Source organism: Saccopteryx leptura, chromosome 3, assembly GCF_036850995.1.
Source record: "Saccopteryx leptura isolate mSacLep1 chromosome 3, mSacLep1_pri_phased_curated, whole genome shotgun sequence".
NCBI classification, from domain to species: Eukaryota; Metazoa; Chordata; class Mammalia; order Chiroptera; family Emballonuridae; genus Saccopteryx; species Saccopteryx leptura.
The window spans coordinates 170,713,850-170,735,372 of NC_089505.1; the positions used below are offsets into that span (position 1 = coordinate 170,713,850).

The 21,523-nt window shown below is 40.9% G+C and overlaps 1 protein-coding gene across 6 annotated transcripts in view; it reads right to left on the reverse strand.

Annotated features, from left to right (window-relative positions):
• Positions 1–18,533, reverse strand: part of LRRC8B (leucine rich repeat containing 8 VRAC subunit B) — an 82,660-nt gene extending 64,127 nt beyond the window's left edge. For 3 of the 6 annotated variants that reach the window (XM_066376844.1, XM_066376839.1, XM_066376840.1), the window contains exon 1: positions 18,260–18,525. The gene's annotated coding sequence lies outside the window, so the exon portion shown is untranslated. Of the gene's footprint in view, positions 1–14,267; positions 14,513–18,259 lie in introns of all 6 variants that reach the window. The other 3 variants (XM_066376842.1, XM_066376841.1, XR_010750286.1) reach the window with 3 other exon arrangements.
• Between the last annotated feature and the right edge of the window lie 2,990 nt (positions 18,534–21,523).

Here is a 21,523-nt window from a genome sequence, read left to right on the forward strand (position 1 = left end):
ATACTTTCTCTTGTAGAGATCACTTTAAGGAAAGTGTCAGTCACTGATTCAATTATCTTCATGAACAAGAGGAAAAGCAGCAAAGAAATTTTAAGACTTCCAACAAATAAAAATGAGGATTTTATACCATCTACACATATTACTTTGAGCACTGTTACCTATAATGAGCAATTATCATGAAATACTTTTCAAGGATAAAGTCTACATATTGCAAATAAGCATAAAAATTGGAAAGGACTATTAATTTTCTTACTTGTCAATTCGCTTGAATAATTCAAGATTGAATTTCAGAGGGTGTAAAGAATGAACAAATTTCAGGCTATTACAGAAACTTAGAGGTCTTTCTGATCTGGTCTGGAGAGAGCTATAAATTCTTCTAATTTGCCAGTAGTGTTTGTTTTCAATCAATAATTATTCAAGACTAATTCATCGGCATTAAGTAATTTGACTGTACTTTAAAACACAGCCAAAAAAAAAAAAGGTCCATTTGTCTTTTTAATGGAAAATAGCAAATTATAAATCATCAAAAGACAAATCAAGTAGAGCTTTTCCTAATTGTTTTTCCCCGGTAAGTGAGACGAAAAGCCCAGTGTGAGGATACAAAAACAGACCCTAATAAGTAGCTGAGCTGAGGCTGACATACTCTGTGTATTTCAACAGTCAAGGAAGCAGCTGCTCATCACAAGATAACCATGTTTAACATTCTTCTAACCCCTTCATGTCAGTTAACTTATATAATGTTCCCACAATTCCATGAAGTTATTGCTGCTTTACAGATGAGGCAGTTGAGACAGTTATGGAATTTACCAAGGCCTGTCTGTGCAACTTGTAATAGTAATACCAGCATGAATGTGAATAATCGTCAAAATAATCTTTGAAGAGAATAAAAAGTAGCTTAGCTCAATGGAATGAACAGAGTAAACATGCGTTCATTCATTCACTCATTCATACAGTAATGAGTGGAGAAGTCAGCACAACGACATAACAGAGTGAACTCCCATCCTGCCTACTATCTGCATGAATGTCAGCCAAGCTGCGCAGTCTCTCAGAATGCCAGCTTCTTAATTGTAAAAACAGAAATAATTCTACCTGGCCTACTTTCTACCTTCACATTGATGATAACATCAAATGCACTGGAAACTCCCTCTGCCTTGGAGGTATCAGAGAACAATCGCCCATGAAGGAGTGAACTCACAAATACAAGCTCTGTTCTCCCCACAAACCTACCCAACATGCCCAGAGTTTTCAAGCCTTTTGGAAGACAAGGAGCAGTTCTGCAGTGTTTCAGAAGACCTCTCCTGGACAAAACAAGTCATTATTCTTACCAAAGAACAAACACAACTTCTCCAAAGTCTTTTCTCACTTCCAGTCAGAAGTTCATGTTTAGAAGCTGTTTAAATCCATTCTGGGCCCTGGCCGGTTGGCTCAGCGGTAGAGCGTCGGCCTGGCGTGCGGGGGACTTGGGTTCGATTCCAGGCCAGGGCACATAGGAGAAGTACCCATTTGCTTCTCCACCCCCCCCCCCCCCCCCGTCCTTCCTCTCTCTCTCTTCCCCTCCCGCAGCCAAGGCTCCATTGGAGCAAAGATGGCCCGGGCGCTGGGGATGGCTCCTTGGCCTCTGCCCCAGGCGCTAGAGTGGCTCTGGTCGTGGCAGAGCGACGCCCCGGAGGGGCAGAGCATCGCCCCCTGGTGGGCAGAGCATTGCCCCTGGTGGGCGTGCCGGGTGGATCCCAGTAGGGCGCATGCGGGAGTCTGTCTGACTGTCTCTCCCTGTTTCCAGCTTCAGAAAAAACACACAAAAAAAACCCAACAAACAAATAAATCCATTCTGGCTGCTATAACAGACTACCATAGTCAGAGTGACTTAACCAACAAACATTTATTTCTCGCAGTTCTAGACTCTGAGAAGTTCAATGCCAGGGTGCAAGAAGATTCAGTGTTTGCTGAGAGCTTGTTTCCTGGTTCACAGACAGCTGTTCTTACAATGTCCTCACATGGTTAAGGGTTCAAGGAAGCTCTCTGGACTCTATTTTATAAGGGCACTAATCCCATTGATGAGGGCTCTATCTTCATGACCCAATCATCTCCTAAAGGCCCCACTTCCCACTGCTATAACCTTGGGGATTAGGTTTCAACATATAAACTTACGGGGTGAGGGAGATACAAACATTCAGTCCATAGCAGAAGCTATAACTTTTAAAGTTGTGCTAATATAATTTATATTCACTGGTAATTTGAAATTTGAGGACTCAGGGGATCCAATAAGCAATCAAGAAGAATTTAATACAGTGCTTCTATGAAAAACAAATGAAGTTATAAAGTAAGCATAGTTTGACTTAAGTAACTGCTATGGGATCTTTGTGATGAAATTCAATGGGATTATTTACTTCTATGACTTCTTTCTCCTCTGTTCTATCCCCACTGGCCTACTTGATCTCCCAATATAATCTCTCATCTCCAGCACCACCTCTATATAGATGCATCACTTCACAAAACAAATCTTATGTCACTTTCTGCTTCAGAACTTCCCTTGTGGCTTCTAGGCTCCTCCTGATAAAGCTGTGTGGTATTTATAGGGTTAAAAACGCACCTCCAAGCCCACCTCAGGCAGCAGCTGAGCCAGAGTCAGCACTAGGAATCCAACTCCCACTCCAGTGCTCTCATTCTTACATTCATGCCACAAAGGGCAAAAGCCGATTTTACTCAGAAGTTAGACTTTGCAGGTATTTAAAAACTCAAAGTATGAGGTTGATTCCAAGCATATTTTATGCCAATTTAAAAACCACTATAACAGATAATAAAAATGGCAAAATATGGATCATCAGGCAAAAAGATAGGGGCTACATGGCCAAACAATTAAGAATGTAGAGCTAGAAGGACCTTCGGGCCCTCATGCCACAATGCAATATAGGCACACGGTACATTCATCAGCTTTATACTTAACAAAAATTTGATTCATGTTTCACGACTTTAAATTCTAAAACATAGTGCTGGGTTATTTTACCCTGTATCTGCCCATAAAACATAAAAATATAAGCAATGTAAATTTAAAATAATAAATTTAAAAATAATTTTCAAGAGGATGGAATTGATTAACTGAAGAATGTTGTTTAATCTTTGGGTATTTCATTAGGGTATCTAATAATATGATACATGAAGATGTAATCTATAAAAGAATAAACACATGTAAGAAGGTTAAAACTACCTGTGGCACCTTCTGTCAGATCTTATGGAAAACACTAATTTCCACAAGATATAGAAAAGGTTTAGCCTGATCAGGAGGTAGTGCAGTGGACAGAGTGTTGGACTGGGACGTGGAGTACCCAGGTTTGAGACCTTGAGGTCACCCATCGGCTTGAGTGTGGGCTCATCCGGCTTGAGCACGGGGCTCACGAGCTTGAGCATGGGGCCACTGGCTGGAGCGTGGGATCATAGACATGACCCCATGGTCGCTGGCTTGAGCCCAAAGGTCACTGACTTGAAGCCCAAGGTTGCTGGCTTGAGTCCAAGGTTGCTGGCTTGAGCAATGGATCACTTGCTCCGCTGTAGCCCCCCCCCCCCATCAAGGCACATATGAAAAAGTAGTCAATGAACAACTAAGGAGCTGCAACAAAGAATTGATGCTTCTCATCTCTCTCCCTTCCTGTCTGTCCTTATCTGTCCCTCTCTCTGTTCTCTGTCTCTCTCTGTCTCTGTCACAAAAAAAAAAAAAAAAAAAAAAGGAAAGGAAAAGAAAATATTTAGTTGTAAGTGTAAAGCTGGGGTAGTCAACCTTTTTATACCTACTGCCCACTTTTGTATCTCTGTTAGTAGTAAAATTTTCTAACCACCACCGGTTCCACAGTAATGGTGACTTATAAAGTAGGGAAGTAACTTTACTGTGGATTGTGATTATAAAGCAGAGTTACAGCAAGTTAAAGCATATAATAATAATTACTTACCAAGTACTTTATGTCGGATTTTTGCTACGTTTGGCAGAATAAATCTGTATAAAACAACTTACTATAGTTAAATCTATCTTTTTATTTATACTTTGGTTGCTCCGCTACCACCTACCAAGAAAGCTGGAACACCCACTAGAGGGCGGTAGGGACCAGGTTGACTACCACTGGTCTAAAGCAACCACAAAATAAGCATGGATTAGTAGTTTAGTCACATTTTTGAAACAATTGATGGGAGCAAATATTACAAGCTATGAGCAACCAAGATAGATTTAATTTTAATTTTAATCAAAAACAGGCTAAGTAGCTTGAAGGAAGGGAATCCTAAATTGGCAAATCTTCTCTACTAAAAGCTAAGTTAAACAATGTAAAGTCAAGTAATGGGATTTGCGACAGGCACCAAAAATGAGCCCAAGATTCTCTTCCATGAATATGTAATGTATCTGTAGATTTGTCTTTTGCAGTGGTTGACACTTTCTGTGGCACTAATTTTTTATACTCTATCCTCTCTCCACAGGCTGCCATTGCTCTTCCTTCAGCTTCATGACTCTGGGTAGAGAAAGGTCTGGTGAAGCGCAGAACAATGGGCATAGTAGGGTCTGACTCAGTCTGTAACCCTAATGCCCCCTCCCAGTTGGGTTGAATTCTGCCTCCAATAAAGAATAAGCCATGCCTGAAAAACCTAGATCCCTTTTTAGCACTGTATACCACGTAGGAGATGCTTATTACATCCTCTTTGTTCTCTATTTCTCTGGTGCCCATCACCATAGTAACAAGGCACACAGATGGAAAATAGGCTAGAAATACTCCAAAATGGGGGTGGAGATGGGAAATACAGAGAAAAGGGCCTTTCACTGATTAAAAGAGAAAAGGCTAGAATTTCTTCTGTTGGCGGTATTATGGTCTAAGGGACAATTCTAAAGGAAAGAGGTTTTCTTTGTCTTTAGGAGTAACAATAGAAAGCAGCTTAAAAATTCAACAAATATTAATGTTTATAGGAGGCAGAACTGCTGGGCTTTGGAGGTTTTTAAGCCAGATGTATTTTATTAAAAAATCTTGTATGCAAATAGAAACATTTACATAGCATCCAATTTGGTAATCAGGTACTCATTCCACAGTGTGGATTATTACTTAAAGTTTTTGGTTAGTAAAGGACAGCATAGGGACTACAGTCAATAACATTGTAATAACTATGTATGGTGCCACGTAGATACTGGAAATATTGGGGGAACACTTTGTAAAGAACATGAATGTATAACCATTATGTTGTACACCTGAAACTAATACAAAGTTATATTGAAGATGAATTGTAACTGAAAAAAAAATTAAGTTAGCCTGGCTTGTCCTGGCGCAGTGGATAAAGCATTGACCTGGAACACTGTGGTTGCCAGTTTAAAACCCTGGGCTCCTCCCCTCATCTCTTTCCCTTCTCTGTCTGTCTTTCTCTCTCTTCTCTAAAATGAATAAATAAAAATATTAAAATAAAAAAGTTTTAAAAAATTAAGTTATAAAAAAGTTTTGGTTACGAAGGAGTATTAAATTTTACCAGATGATTTTTGGCCACTGTGAAAATGGCACTTAATTATTTAATTTAATAAATTTTATGCATTGATTAAAAAATTTTTTTGGTTATTTTATAGTAGCAGATGTAAATACATCTGATAAGGAAGTGTGGCTGGAAAGATAGGTTGATACAATGAATATTTTCCTGAAAGTAACAAATTTGTCCTCCAAGTTTTTGTATAAAATGTTTCAAGAGGAAATCACTGGGGAGAATGATGGGGGTGATTGCTGTTTCCCAGAGCGTCACTCTCCCTGTTCAAAGTGCAGCAAGGCCTTTGGCACCTGCAGTCCATCTATTGTCTGTAAATTCACAGACTTTTCGAGGCACTTTCAGTCCCTATCTCCTCTTCAAAGCAATGACATGACAAAGTTTCACTGGAAGAAGAGAAATCTTCCCACTCCAAGATCTCCATTTTTTGTTGTATTTTGTCCTTTCCTGACACCAGCCTGAGTCCTCCTTGCTCAGAATTTTCTGGGATATTTGGAATAGCTGGGGTATTATTTATGTTGTTACTGGTCAGGAAATAGGAAAAGGAACCACAGTAGCCATCTTAGCTACTTGGGGAAGTTTTACTCTGTGTAAGCAAAAGTGGTACGGATACAAAAAGAGCAGGAGATGCTTTATGGACAATTATTTTAGAAAATTTAACACTCTAGCTGTGTGGATTTTAGTGCGAAAAGCAATAGACAACTTTGTGGGGATCTTTAGGTCCCTGACTCAACCACAAACTAGTTGTGACACTGGGCAATTATTTTGCCTTTCTCAACTTTAACATTTTATTAGTAAAGTGAAAGGACTAAAATAGAACGAGGATATGAACTTGAGGTGATGTGAGGGTGATTTCAGGGCATATTTAAATATTATGCATATCAGGTTGAGTGTATTATTCTGGGAAAGACCTTCAAGGATATTCATAACATAAAAATGTTAAAAATCAATAAATATCTTCTATGGTCTTTTCCAAGTAATTCTAGAATACATGACTTGAATCAATCAAATAAAATCAAGGTTTTGAAGTCAGACTCTGGTGGCCATAATATTGAGGTCTTCTCAAAAGTCCCCACCCAAGGGATGCTGTTCCTGATCACTTCATCTAATCTCTATCCCATCATCAAACTTATTTTTATGTCATAGCACTATCACATAACTTGCATTTGTTTATTGTTTAACTTTCCTTGTCTAGGATATACAACATGCATAAAGCATTTTCTTTGTTCTTTTTTTTTCATTGTTGAATTTATTCCCAGAGCCTGGCATGATGCCTGAAAAATATTAAGTGCTCAAAAAAAAATCATTTCTTGAATGTATTAATTCTTAAAAACCCATAAAATAAAGCATAGCAGCACAAAAACTCAAATACATTATTTTTCTTTTTAAAAAGTCTTGCTAAGAGCCATGCACTATACTAAGCATTTTATAAGCATATCTATCTTACTTAATCTTTATATGACCGTTTTAAATCAAGTTTTCCAATCCTTACAGCCTTTTATAAAATAACACATCTGGGAAAAGGAGCCAGGCAGTATACTGTAGAAAAAGTCATCTCATCAAACGCCAGATCTGCTGGTAACTTGTGGGGTTTGCTTAGACAAGCCACATATCCTATTACAAAATCAACATCACAGGGATACTTATGTGCTCCATGTATTGCAGGTCACCAGGAGAATAAAAGTAAATATAAAACGCTTTAGTAAGTTAGAAGTGATATACAAATGTATAATATAGTAAGTAATGTGGGGTTCCCCATTTATTTCAGGAGAGATGTGTTACTATTGGGAGAAGGCAAGAAAACAGGAGATGTCTGTGATGTGTTCTTTCTCACATGGCCAGAGCATCCAGGAACCAGGAGGACCCCAGTAAAGGCTCATTGCTCAGTAGGATGACGACTGGCTAGCTCATTGTCCACCAGACTGTATACTCATAAAGAATAAAATGTCCCAACCAGACTGGGACCAACCTTTTTGCATTCTGTTATTCACAATCTCCTCCTGGGAAGAAATTAGCATTAAAAAAAAAATCCCCCCCAAAACCATGAAAAACCTTTTTTCAGTGTGATTGAAACTTATTCTTAGAAACCAGTCACCCACTGGCCCAGCTATCCATCAAACATCTATCTGGTTATCCTTACCAATTTTTTAAATCTAGTCTAACAATGGGTATAAAAAATTATGTACAATTTCTAACTGTTCTAGGAGAGTTTGTGTGTTCTTAAAATGGATGATGATGATGAAATCACTTTGGTATTAAATTAGCTTCTGTTGGATATATACATAAAAGTGATATGCGCTAACCATGTTCTCTTTTGAATGTTATTGCCAATCAAGAGGAAATCTTTAAACTGGGTGAGTAGGGGCCTTTTTCCTTAGAGTCAATAGATAATTTGGAAAGTTTTCTGTAGCACTCAAACCAGTTCATCTTTAAACAGGACTATGGGGTTTGCCCCTGCCCCTTTTTGGAGAAAGAGGTACTCTGAAAGGATTTATTTCCAGATCAGCAATTAACCTGTGTCTAAAGAATCTGCTTCCAAACACCTGATGTCCTTTTGGTTCTTTCTAGCTGCCTCTTTTCCTCCCTTTCCACATTCATTCTTTTCTCACATTTTAGGAGAGAAGCAAACGCCCCAGTTGTCAGGCATCTGCCTATACTGCACCAGGGAGTAAAAACTTCCAGGACCCACACAGAGGGCCCTTGTGAAATGCCTGTTGGGTTACAGATGTTAAAAAGTGAATGACTTTCACAAATGAGAAACAAATCCTGTAGTCAGGGAGTTTCCTTTTCTTTGCTTGGGGCAACACAGGAGGAACATCTAATTAAGTTATTAGTAGAAAACTGAAAATCAATTTTATGAACAATTACTTGATAACTTTTGGCATAACTCAGAGGAGTTTAAAAAATAGGGTGGAATTATATTGCCTTCGCTCCCATATACCGATTTATGCAGCAAGATTTCTTAAGCAACTTTCATTTAATAAACAGCATGTAATTTCATATGAAGCTTAGCTGACTCTAGCAATAAGTAATATTTAGTTATGCATAAATAAACTGTTTTTAAGCCCCAGAAACCTCATTGAGAGATAATTTTCCAATAAAACTTTACCTATGCATAGTAATGATTCATTAAAATTCTAATTTACTTGTTCTGGTCAATTGTGTACTAAAAAAAAAATCATAATTCAATCTAAAAGAAATTTTATTTAACAGGACCTTATTGTCAAACAACTTAAAAAATAAAGATATAGTGTGTGTATGTATGTGTTGTCACAAGAGTATGATAAGATAACCAATAAAAGGTTTTCAAACATAATAATGTTACTTTACAATTAAATTTTCTAGAAGAGGAATGAGGGAAACAACTATGTAAAATTCCCAACTTTCCTAGAAGAGCCTGTTCATGTGTTTTTCAAATGGATGCTATGGTAGATATGAAACCACTTTGGTATTAATTTAGCTTCTATTTGGTACATTAACAGGAATTTTTTAAAAAATCAATCTTTATAAGGTCAGAAATGTCTATTACAACTACTTAAAATCATGGTAAAAATAATTTAGATATTAACTTATTTTTTTAGATGTACTGATTTCTATTTTTATTTTTTTAGAGAGAGAGGAAGGGAGAGGGGGTGAGGAGAGAGAGAAACACTGATCTGTTTTTGTAGTGCCCTGACTGAGCATTGAACTGGCAACCTTTGTGCATCAGGCCAATGCTCTAATAATCAACTGAGCTATCTGACCAGGGCTAGATATTAACTTTTTAAATGTATGAGTAGAGCACATAGTTTTCCAAATAATTTTAGGGGATATTGGAAGAAAAACATTTGAAGACACTGTTCTAAAAAGTCTGAAAGCCAAATGCTAGTGCTGGCCATTTAACATTTTGACTCCTAATAAAAAGGCAAAGTCAGGATCATGTCAAAAAAGGGCAAAAGCTATCTAAAGCATCCCCTGTAAATGGACAAATCCAGAACTCTGACCACAGTATATGCTCAATAAACATTAGCTTATTGACAAAATACGTTTGCTATTCAACTAATATCTATAAACAGCATAAATATAATATGCCTTCCTACTTCCAACCTTTAAGGAGAACTTTCAAATTTCAACCAACAGTCAAATATATGTTACTGAAAAAAAGCTTTGGACTGGGTATAAGTATGCTGAAATTTTATTCCCTAATTCTTTCCCAGATTTCCATTCACATGCTAATTATGATGCCTGGCCCAGGAAACCACAGAGATAAACAAACTGATCTTAATCATGAAGGAGGATCTAGAAGGAAACAGCTGTTCTCTGGCACAGATGTTATAAAAGGGTAAAGGCTCAGAGGCAGCACAGAAGAGGAAATGAGGAGCTCTTGGGGTTGGTAGGCAGAAGAAAATTGTTTTGAATGGCCTTTCCAAATAGGTAGGTATGCTTGAATGGATTCTTGAAAGATGGACATTTGTTTGAAGAGGGGATATGAGCAAGCCAGATAGAGGAAAGGAAGAAAGCCATGGAGTGTGGCCATCTTCCTCCCTGTACTGTAAATAGTTTAGGATTGTTGGTGTATGAGGACGTGACTGTGCATACTGTGTCCATAGTACATGCACTGGTGATTAAGAAATTACAGGATGCCAAGAGGTGAAGCTGGAGAGCTGTAGAAGCCAACAAAGGAAGACTTCAATGTAAGGCTCACCAAGGGGTTTAGACTTGATCTTGTGGCAAAGCAAGTCATTAAAAGACTGGGCAGTGATGATATGAGATTTGCCTCCCCTGTGGGTGAACAACAAATTGGGGGGGGGGAGGGTAGAAGATAGGAAAGACTACAAACTGAACTATTGGTTGTTAGACGATTAGCAGTGATCCTGGAAAAGGCAAGACAGCCAGGGGGCTGTGTAGGGAAGGTGCCCATGGGAGGAACCTTAAGACTATGGTCAAGTTGTTACCAGTTGTATAAGAAGCAGTCTGGGGGTGGGTGGGGGAGGAATGCGACTAAGGCAAGCCTAGAATGCGGTCTAGGTTTCTCTAGGTCATGTTATTGGGCAAATAGTATTGTTTTTACAAAATATGGAATCTAAAGATAAGTAGATAGTTTTGGAGAAAAGAAAGAATCTTCAGACTATTAACCCCAGGCCCTCATCTGTTCTATGAGGTAGGTACCATCGGTGTTATTTTCCCCATTTATTCTCAAAGGGGCAAAATTATTTGCTAATATCACATGTACCAGTTTGAACAGCTTACTATAAACCAGGCTGAAGAGCAGGCAAACAGGGAGACAGGTCCATGCTTTCACAGAACTTATATTTTAATTAACAGGAGGGGGTAAAGGGATTAGAAGATGAACAAGCAAGCAGACAATAAACTGAGGTCTGAAAGGCTATGATGGGGGCATGGGTGGTAGGTAGGGAACTTTACTGGAGGGGGTCAGGGAAGGTATCTCTGACATGACTTCTGAGATGACTCTTCACTGAGAAGGAAGCAGTCATGCAACTTCATAAGGAGGAGCATTCCAGGCAGAGATCAGCCACTAAGAAGTCCCTAAAGTAGGAACAAGCCTGGTGTGTCAGCGAAGGAGGAATTTCAAATACATGGCAAATAGGGGGCAACAGAAAGTTCCAGCTGCGAAGGCATTCCTGGGAGGGTGACAGGGTGAGGCTTGTGACACGTTAGGGCGCTGTGGCCCCACACAGACTCTCCTGGGGAAGCCCGGGAACCTGAGCACCAGGCATAGCACTGTGTGTCTGAGAAACTGCATCATGACTCACAAATGCTTTTGGATGACAAGTCATTTCTCTGTTGAGGACTGCTTATTTTGGCACTGAAGTAGAGCTGGGAACAAACTCATTTAGTTTTGCCTAGGGAGTTGACCTTTAAAATCTTTGATAGACAGAATTCACCTTAAATTTATCTACTCAGAGCAGGAAACCTGCAGTCCGTGGAAGGCAGCTCTGTCCTGAGGCTCAGTCATGCCCTGAGAGGCCACATACAGACAGAGCTTCCCCAGACACCCTCCAAGGCATCAAAGGGATTAAAGAGGCAACTTTCCCCCCAAGAATCCCCAATGAGCGCATCTGGACAGGGCAAGAAGAAATGGTAGCCTGCTGCCAATGTGCAGAGCTGGGCTCCAGCCTACACAAACTTGGAAGCCTGGAAGGGACTAGATATAGGAGCTGCCACTGGCCCTGAGAGAGGCCAGCCAAGGCACAGCATCTGGCCAGATGTCTGGAACACAGTGCCCACACTTCCCATCCTGTGGTCATTTTTAATGACTGCCTTACATAAAGGGTTACCAATTCCTCTGCCAACAGTCTTTCACATGGACCCCATTCAGCCAAATGGCTTCAAATACCACTTGCTAAGGGTGATGGTGATGCACACCAAGCCTCTGACCCTCTCTGAAAAGATCCTGCTTTACCACCAACTGTCTCGGATGCATCTGCTTGGTGTGTCAAAAAGTATATTTAAAGTTTGCCAATGGAGCATGAATAAATCATTAAAGATTTCATTATTCCTGAATTATGTAGCCCCTTTCAGAGTATTCCATCGAGAAGATATATATATATTGCATATATTTATTTTGAGGATGGTTCCAAACATTATGAAACACTTTTTTTGTAATGGCATTGGAAACCTGTGGCACACTGTGATCCCTGCCTCATAGCAGGCTCAGGCCACGTCTGAGCTCGTTTCAAACCTCACTCCTGCGCTACCTCTTTACTTTTCAGTTCACTGGCCATAGTTCGTTCCTAAGACTCCATTCGGCCTCTGCCCCTAAGACAAATGCACATGTTTTCACCGCACGGTGTGTCCCCTTCCTAACAACTTTCATTGTGGCGCTTTTTACTTGCTGACTCTCCTGTAATCTGCAAACTCCATGATGGCAGGGAATGCATTTTGCTTACCATGTATTCCCAGAACCAAGAACAGTGTCTGGCACACAGTAGGCACTTAATAAATAGCCACTGAAAAGAATACTAGGAAATCTAATCACTCATGGAAATGCCTCAGCTTCTGAGAATGAAACAGCCCAAAATCATTCAAATCAAAGCTAAGGAAGCTTAAGGCTGAACTATTCTATTTTTGATTTAAAAAAATATAAGAAAGATGTTGCTGCTATTTGGGTTTAAACTGGTTATGAAGAAAACTCTCAAATAAAGTTTGACTAACAATTTAATAACACTCATTTGGATATTATGGAGATGATCACTATTAAAACATTTTTTTAATGGAATAAGAGTTCATTTTTAAAAAACTTATTCCAGATTGGAGCAAATTAAAGAAGAAAAGCTACTACTTACTTTATCAGTAAAGCACTCTATACAATTTTTTTTCATTTACCATATTTTCCCATGTATAAGACACACCTTAATTTTGGAGTCCAAAATTTAAAAAACAATGTATTACATAAAGTATTGAACTCGAGTTTTATTCATCATAAAATTCATACAACTCCTCATCACTGTCAAAACTCCCATCCATTAGCTTGTCCTCATCTGTGTCTGATGAAGAACCACTGTCTTCAACGATGAGCACAAAAGTAAGTGTGTAAAAGCAGGAAATGCAAGCAAAAACATCAACATCCACTGTATAAGACACACCCAGATTTTAGACCCCAAATTTTTCCCAAAAAGGTGTGTCTTATACATGGGGAAACACGGTAGTCCTCACATCTGGTTATTACTCCAAGTTCACAGATGAGGAAACTGTGGAGGCGAGAAGCTAAGGTTACACACTGAGTCAGGAGTCACATCTGGGTCTATCTGATTCCAAAAGCTATGTTTTCAATCTAAGCCATGTTTTAAAGCTAAAAAATAAATGCTGACATTGAGTAATAATGTATTGCTCTCTCCCATGAAAAGGTACAAACAATCTGAGACCACCAACTGGCAAATGCCCACATATTTAAAATAGGGTTTGGATGCCAACAGTGTTGCAGTAGGGAAACTAGGCAATTCCAAAAAAGGAATAAGAAGGAATATGAACTAACTAAAAAGGAATATGGCATAAACCTTGTCTTATGCCAGACACTGTATCAGATGCTTTACTGCATAATATTTCTTTTAATTCTAAGAATCCTGCGAAATGGGTAATATTGATCAAGGAAAAGAGTTGTAGAGTAGCTAGCTGTGGTGTTTGGCTACCCAATGTTCATTCTCCTCTTTCTTCCTAAGGATGTGAACCTTCGACATTCTAGATGAGCATAAAACTGTCTGGAATAGGACAGTATTACCATCTCTATTCCAGCTAGGTGGGGTCACATCAGCAAGTTCTGACCAATGAGATATAACAAGAAGTGTATAAGAGCCTCAGCAAATTTCCTTAAGGAAGGCTTCTCCCTCCCTCCCTCCCTCCCTCCCTCCCTTCCCTCCCTTCCTTCCCTCCCTCCTACTTAGAACCTGGATGTGATGGCTGAAGCTCCACCTAGGACCATGAGATTGAGGGCCTCACCTGATGTCTGGTAGATCTAAAAGGGGGAACCAGCTAGCTAGGTCTCAGAAGACTGTAAAACCATCATACCTGTCCTGGCTTGTCTCTCTAGAAATCTTTTTTTTTTTTAATGTGAAAGAGAAACAAATAGTACTTTGTTTAAGCCATTCTTCTTTGCGATCTCTGTAACTGGCAGCTAATCTCAACTAATCCAGCAACTCATCCAAACCCAGACCTATCAGTCAGCAAAGTCCATGCTCTATAGATTGGGGGTGAGGTAAGGAGTTTGGCAGAAAAGGAACATTTGAATATGCTCTCAAATTGGCATACCTAAGAAGCAACCAGAAGGAATACACTACCTGATGGTGAAGAATTTAGCCTCCATTAGAGATGGGCAGAGGAAGACCTCAGGCACCTGCTTGGAGCTGGAACCAGAAGAGGAATAGAAGCTGTGCAGCTGGTAGCTTCTGGGAAAGATGCTGTTGACTGAGGAGTAGGTATTGTAGAATAGAGCCCTGGAAATGGCCATAGGATGAGACAGGCAAGAAGAGTTACAAGAATCTCTGAAACTGAAGAAGCAGGAGATGAAGTTCAAAGATACTGTCTGGAAAAGGACAAACAGAATCATGTGACCCATATCAAAGACAGCATAAAGGTCACAAGGCAAAAGGAAAGATCAAGGTTGAAGCTCTGACAACTTTTTATCCATTTCCTTTGCATAGTTCACAACAACACTGAAGTAAATTTAAATTATGTTGCAATTGAGTAGAATCCTAAATGAAAGGGAGCCCTAGAACAGGGAGTTTATTATTACCCTTTGTTGAATTTCTAAATGTACAGCAGTGAGCACTTAGAAGAGATTCAGTGACTGGAGTTAGGGCTAATTTTATTTATAATCTTTTTTTTTTTTTTTTTTTTGAGAGATAGTTTTCTCATATGTGCCTTGACTGGGCAGGGATTAGGCTCCAGCCAAGCCAGTGACCACTTGCTCAAGCCAGCGACCTTGGGGTCATGTCTATAAACCCATGCACAAGATGGTGTGTCCACACTCAAGCCAAATGAGTCTACTTTCAAGCTGGCGACCTTTGGGTTTCAAACCTGGGTCTTTAGCATCCCAGGTTGATGTTCTATCCATTATGTCACCTTCTGGTTAGGTTTATTTATGATCTTAATGATCCAGAAAAGAAAAATAAATTATGCCTGCCAAACACATTATTTGAAACATTTGAAAAAAACTGTCATAATAAAGGTGTGTAGGAAGTTTAGAAAATACAGATGGAAAAGAAAATGAAAATAGGAAATGGTAATAAAAGAAAAGTCAGCAATATAACATAGACATGACACAAATTAGAATCCATTTTATAGGCCCTGGCCAGGTGGCAAAGCAGCAGAGCGTCGGCCTGGCGTGTGGAAGTCCCGGGTTCAATTCCTGGTCAGGGTATACAGGAGAAGCAACCATCTGCTTCTCCATACCTTCCCCGACTCTCTCTTTCACTCTCTCCCTCCTGCAGCCATAGCTTGAACGGTTTGAGCAAGCTGGCCCTGGGCACTGAGGATGGCTCCAAGGCCTTGCCTCCAGCACTAAAATAGCTTGGCTGCCGAGCAATGGGGCAGGAGCTTGAGATTGGCAGAGCATTGCCTGGTAGGGGGCTTGCCAGGTAGATCCCAGTCGGGGTGCATGTGGGAGCCTGTCTGCCTTTACGCCTCTCACTTGAAAAAAAAAAAAAAGAATGCATTTTACAATTTGTTAAATAAATTCTGTGCTATAAGCGGCCCCCCCCCCTAAATTCCTTTGGGTGGTCTAAATTGCTGCTCCTGTACCCCAGAGTCAGTACAGCAGGGAGAGACATGCTTTCTATATGGAAAGCAATGCAAATCATTCTACTAAGTCTGGAGTAAAACAGATTCAGCATCCACTCATTGCTCAAAATATCAGTGTAGGCAAGAAGGATGCTGGAAATGAGAACAAAAATTAAATTCAGAAATTCATCTTGACAGATAGTAAATGAAAATCAGGGATTAATTTAATCTAAAATAGGCTGTTTTTATTTGGGCAACATAAAAATGAAAAGGGAGCATAAAAATATTCATATGCCTACAAAAGATTTAAAAATTAAAAAAATAGGAACTTGTTTACAAATAAAAAACTTTGGTTAGAATAAGAATCTTCCAAATATTATAATATTTCCCCCCTCCAACTTCAGAAAACAAAACAAAACAAAACCCCCCACAAATTTCATGCCACTGCAGGGAAATACCCAGTGTAAAAACACTTGGAGGGATAATGGAATATTATTCAGCACTCAAAAGAAATGAGCCATGAAAAGGAATGGAGGAAACTTAAATGTGTATTACTAAGTACAAGAAGGCTACAAACATTAATGATTTCAGCTATATGACATTCTAGAAAAGGCAAAATTATGGATATAGTAAAAACAACAACAACAAAAAAACAGGTGTTGCCAGTGGTTGGGAGAGAGAGGGGTGAACAGGTAGAAAACAGAGGTGTTTTTTTAAGGCAGTGATATAATGATATAGTATCATACTCTGATGATACTACCATGGTGGATACATATTATTATACATTTCTCCAAACCCACAGAATGTACACCACTAAGAGTGAATCCTAATGTATACAATGGACTTTGGGTAATGATGTGTCAATATAGGTTCATCCATTGTAACAAATGGACCACTCTGGTGGGCATGAAGATACTGAGGGAGTTTATGCATGAGTGGGGGCAGGCTGTATATGGGAAATCTCTGTACTTTACTCTCAGTTTTGCTGTGAACCTAAAATTGCTCTAAAAAATAAAATCTATTTAAAAAATTAGATGACTTGATATCCTTTTCAAGTTGTATTGATTAGGGCCTTTTAAATTTTAGTTAATGTTGTTTTCATTATAAGGATTCTGAAGAATGAAACAGCATCAGGGGGATGGTCTTTATAAAGCAAATCTTAACTACTAGCCAAATGAAATCACTCCAAATGTGAAAATATTCATATTAGGCTGGACATATTGAAACACCTTTCCGATTGAAGAAAAATAGTAAGTTTCGAAGAACAGTAAATTTAATTCCAACATTTAGATTTCTTTCTACAATAAAAACATTTTGTGGGGATATTCGGTATAAGAAAAGTGCCACGATTCAACTGCAGATTCAGTGAAAACTCTGCCCCCTTCACTATGGGAGCTAAGAGAAATCAGACCTGTTAGGGCTTATATTATTAAATTACACTGGCCCTATTTCCTAAGAGATTAGCTTCAAACTAGGAACGCCAGGGGTTTAAGAAAGTCACTTTGGCAGCCTCAACTCAAAGAGCACTTGGGGTTCTCGGGGTGTAACAGAACACATCAAAGGTACTGGAATTGTTAAAAAAAATTACACTGAAGCTTGGCTTCTTTTGTGTGCTTCAACCTTACACTTAGGTTTAGGAGACAGGACAATCTGACAAAAACACATTTCATTTAATTTCTTCTTAGAAAGAGGTGAACAAATTTTTTATTTTATGTTGGCTACATATTTGCAACTTAAAATTTTCATGCTGATATCTTTTTACAGAGTTTTAAAAAAGTTTTTAGGTAAGGTAAATTTATTCAAGGAAGTTCACGCGTAGGTTGTTTTTAAATATCGGTTTGCCCTTTTTTTTTGTGGGGGGACAGGGGGTACTAAGAGGTTTTTGTTTTGTTTTTTTACCACAAGAATCATCACAAATGTCATCTGACTAAAGGCAACCTATGGACTTTGGGAAGTCAGTTGAGGACACGAGTCATGAGCCAACACCGTGCCTCCTCCCTTCTGATCTCTCAGCACCTGCTCAACGGCACCGCAGGGGGAGGAAACTCTTAGCTTCTCTCTACAAGGGTATAGGTCTCCCCTTCTCTATCTAATAAACGAATGCCAACACCACCATCAAACTGTAGGCGAATAATGAGTATCCAATGAGCATAAAATGTTTGTCAACAGCGACGGGGCAGGGGGCAATGGAAAACGAGCAAACGCGTACACCCTCGGGAGAGGTTCCTCACCTAAAGGCGAGACTGCAGTCTGGAAAAGCAGAACCCCGCTCCCGCACCGCCCCAGGGCTCATACTCAGGTGCAGCGCCCAGACCGCTGAGGTGGAGGGACCGCCTCGCTGCGGCCGGGGACAAGGGGACAGCGAAGCCGTGACTCATCTCTCTGGCCAAGCCAGCTGCCCGCAAGCCCGGCCCGCAGGTGAGGCGTGGACAGGTAACCGCACCTGTTCGGCCAACCCCACCTGCTGCGCCCCTCACCCCGCCTCCACCTCCACCACCTGGGTCGGCTCGGCTACTCCTCCGAGAGTCAGGGGCGACCCACTGCCACCTACCTGCGCGAACCCAGCTCCGGCGCCCGCGGTGCCCGCCGTGTCCGCCCAGCGCCGCTCCGGGCGCGCAGGCGGCGGCCCGGCGCCCGCACTTTGTCGGCGGCAGGCGGCTGCGGGCTCAGCGGGAAGCCCCCGCGCTGGCAGGCTCGCCGCCTCCGACCGGCTCCATTGTGACGCGGCACCTTCCGCTGGCCAATCGCGGCGCCGCGGCGCGAACCGCTGACTAAGTTCGCGGGAGGAGAAGGAGGGGACTGGGCGGAGGCAGGAGGCGGAGGAGGCGGCGGTGGCAGCGGTCGAGGAGGAGGACGAAGAGAAGGAGGAGGAAGAGCAGCGACGGGCTGCGGCTGCTTCGGTAGCTGCTCCTGCTGTTAAATTTACAGCCGCCTGGGCCGCAGCGTTTGCCCAGCTTTGGGACCGCGGGGGCCGGTGACTCACCCCTCGCTGGTGGAAACAAAGCGCAGCTACCATCAGGCGGGAGCGCGCCATGTGGCGGTCCCGGCCCGCTGGCCACAGCCGCTGGTCCGCAGGCAGCAGCATTGCCCCACATCTCCGGAGGTAGAGGGCTACGAAGAGCGGGGCCGGTTTTCAGGAGACAGGAGGGAGGGGCGCACCGTCCAGAGGACTTTGGAAGTACAGTATTTGTGTGTCGGCCCCCGCCTTCCCACGAGTGGACCCCCTCCCCGCCCCCGAGTAACTTGTGATTTACGTAACGAGTGTGGGCCCTAAGGGAAGGCTCGGGTGGAGCATGTGCTAACCTACATTTTACACACAGAAGTTCCTTTACCTCTTCACACTACGTGCTTAAGAGAGGCTGCAGGGCCGCGTTGTGCGGGAGAATTTACAGTAGTAGCAACTAAGCGGCTTAAGTTTGAATTCTGGGCCTCCAGTACCATCCCTTTCAAATGCCCTTATCCTCTGGATGGGGAGGGAACAACGAAGTAGAAGTGTCATCCTATACTCATAAGCATCGTTTAACTGCTAATACACTACAGGTCCACCCATCTACTGTACCACCCATTTCTCTCTGCAGCTAAGTGGCCCTGAGTTTAAATAATCCAAAACCAGGAATTTGGGAGACAATGTTTTTACCATCCACATTCACCCCCACTGTTATCCCCACCCCAGATTTAATTTAGTCTTTTTGCATGAACTATCGTCTTCAGGGATGATTCAGTTGACATTTGTATATCAGAGTTGCTATAGCGACCAATCCCATTTTTAAAATGAAGACTGAAAAACGCTCAGCATTTGGGGCATATCTGATTGGTTTATGTAAATGGGAGTAAAGAAATGGTACAACTGAGTTATGTGAGATGGATTTGTGTCCCACAAGGAGTGTTTAGATTAGGGCCACGATTGGAATTACTCTGAAAGGGAATAAGAAGGCTGTCTTTATGACACTGCTCTATTCTTTTCTCACCCCTGCCATTCTGGGTTGGCATCTGTCTTCTTACTAAGTCTTAGAGGAAAGGCTGAAAGAGCCTTCTTTTATTTGGTCATTCACAGAGTTTTTATTGAGCTTATGTGTGAGAGACACTGTGTATGTACAGATCTATTAAGCTAATTTAGATTTGGGTTTGGTCCTCAAACTGCTTGAAGAGGAAGATTAAAAATATATACAAATAGCCTGACCAGGTGGTGGCGCAGTGGTTAGAGCGTCGGACTGGGGTGCAGAAGGACCCAGGTTCGAGACCCCGAGCTCGCCAGCTTGAGCGTGGGCTCATCTGGCTTGAGCAAAGAGCTCACCAGCTTGGACCCAAGGTCGCTGGCTCCAGCAGGGGGTTACTCGGTCTGCTGAAGGCCCACGGTCAAGGCACATGTGAGAAAGCAATCAATGAACAACTAAGAAGTCGCAACGCGCAACGAGAAACTAATGATTGATGCTTCTCATCTCTCTCCGTTCCTGTCTGTCTGTCCCTGTCTATCTCTGCCTCTGTAAAAATAAATAAATAAATAAATAAATATATATATATATATATATATACAAATATAAAACAAGAAAAAAAGTGAGTGCTAGAGAAGTTACCAATTGTGAAGTCATTACATTAAAAATTGAGAAGATCTAATTTTCTATATGTATCTTTGGAAAGCAATGTTCTCTCCCCTTTCAAATCCATGATTGGATAATTTTTCTATTATAAAAATATCACTACCTGTGTGACTTGGGGTAGTTACTTAACCTCCTCAGGTTCTCAGGTTCCAGTCTCTTCAACTATAAAATAAAATCTTTTTATTTCTTTGTTTTTAATGTGAGAGGAGGGAAAATAGTGAGACAGACTCCTGCATGTACCCTGACCAGGATCCACCCAGTAATCCTCCTCTAGGGCCAATTGCTCAAATCAACCAACCTACTTTTAGTGCCTGTGGCTGACATGCTCTGACCAATGGAGCTATCCTCTGCGCCCCAAGCCATGCTATAACCAATCTAGCCACTGGCTGCAGGAGGGTAAGAGGGAAGAGGAGAGGAGTGGGAGGGAGAGAGAAGCAGATGGTCACTTCTGTGTGCCCTAACTAGGAATCAAGGCCGAGACATCCATACATGGGGTGATACTCGGTCCACTGAGCCAACTGGCCATAGCCTAAAATAAAATCTTATAAACTAGTTGATATGTTAAAATTCCAATTCCAATGATGGTATAAATGAAAAAAATGACTTTCATGCTTGGTAACCCAAGTCACCATTAGCAGGGAGTTAAAATGATCCCAAGTTCATTAAAACTGTATTAGTTCTGGGTTAATTTCAGATATGTAGTTTATAAATGTGTTTATTTTATTCTAATTCTCATGAACAAAATCACCCTCTATGGTGACAACATTTATTACAGACACTGGAGAAAGTGGATTTCTAAATTTGTGATACTGCTCCTGGGAATCCTCTGAAACCATAACATCAAATAGATGTTTCTCTTATTTCTCCTTCCTTCTGTGGGGCTTCATATCAGCTCCTGCTTGTGTTACAGTGAGGAGAAAGATAAATAGCCTCAGATGCTGTCCTCAGAGAACTTTAATACTATACATAAAATATGGGCCCATAAAAAGAGAGTATTTTAGTGACTACAAGTTATTTGCATCTCAGGGTGAGCCTTAGAATGAGAAATACAAATACTCTCTGGCTTTTCATGCCTTTGCTCAATCTCTTTGAAAATAGAACCTGTGAGATTTTGGAAAATTTGAGTCCCTACAGGACTATCTGAAATTCTCTGGGATTCTCTGATCAATTTATTTTGGTAAAAATTCTAAAGGACTCAGTCACTATTTTTACAGTCA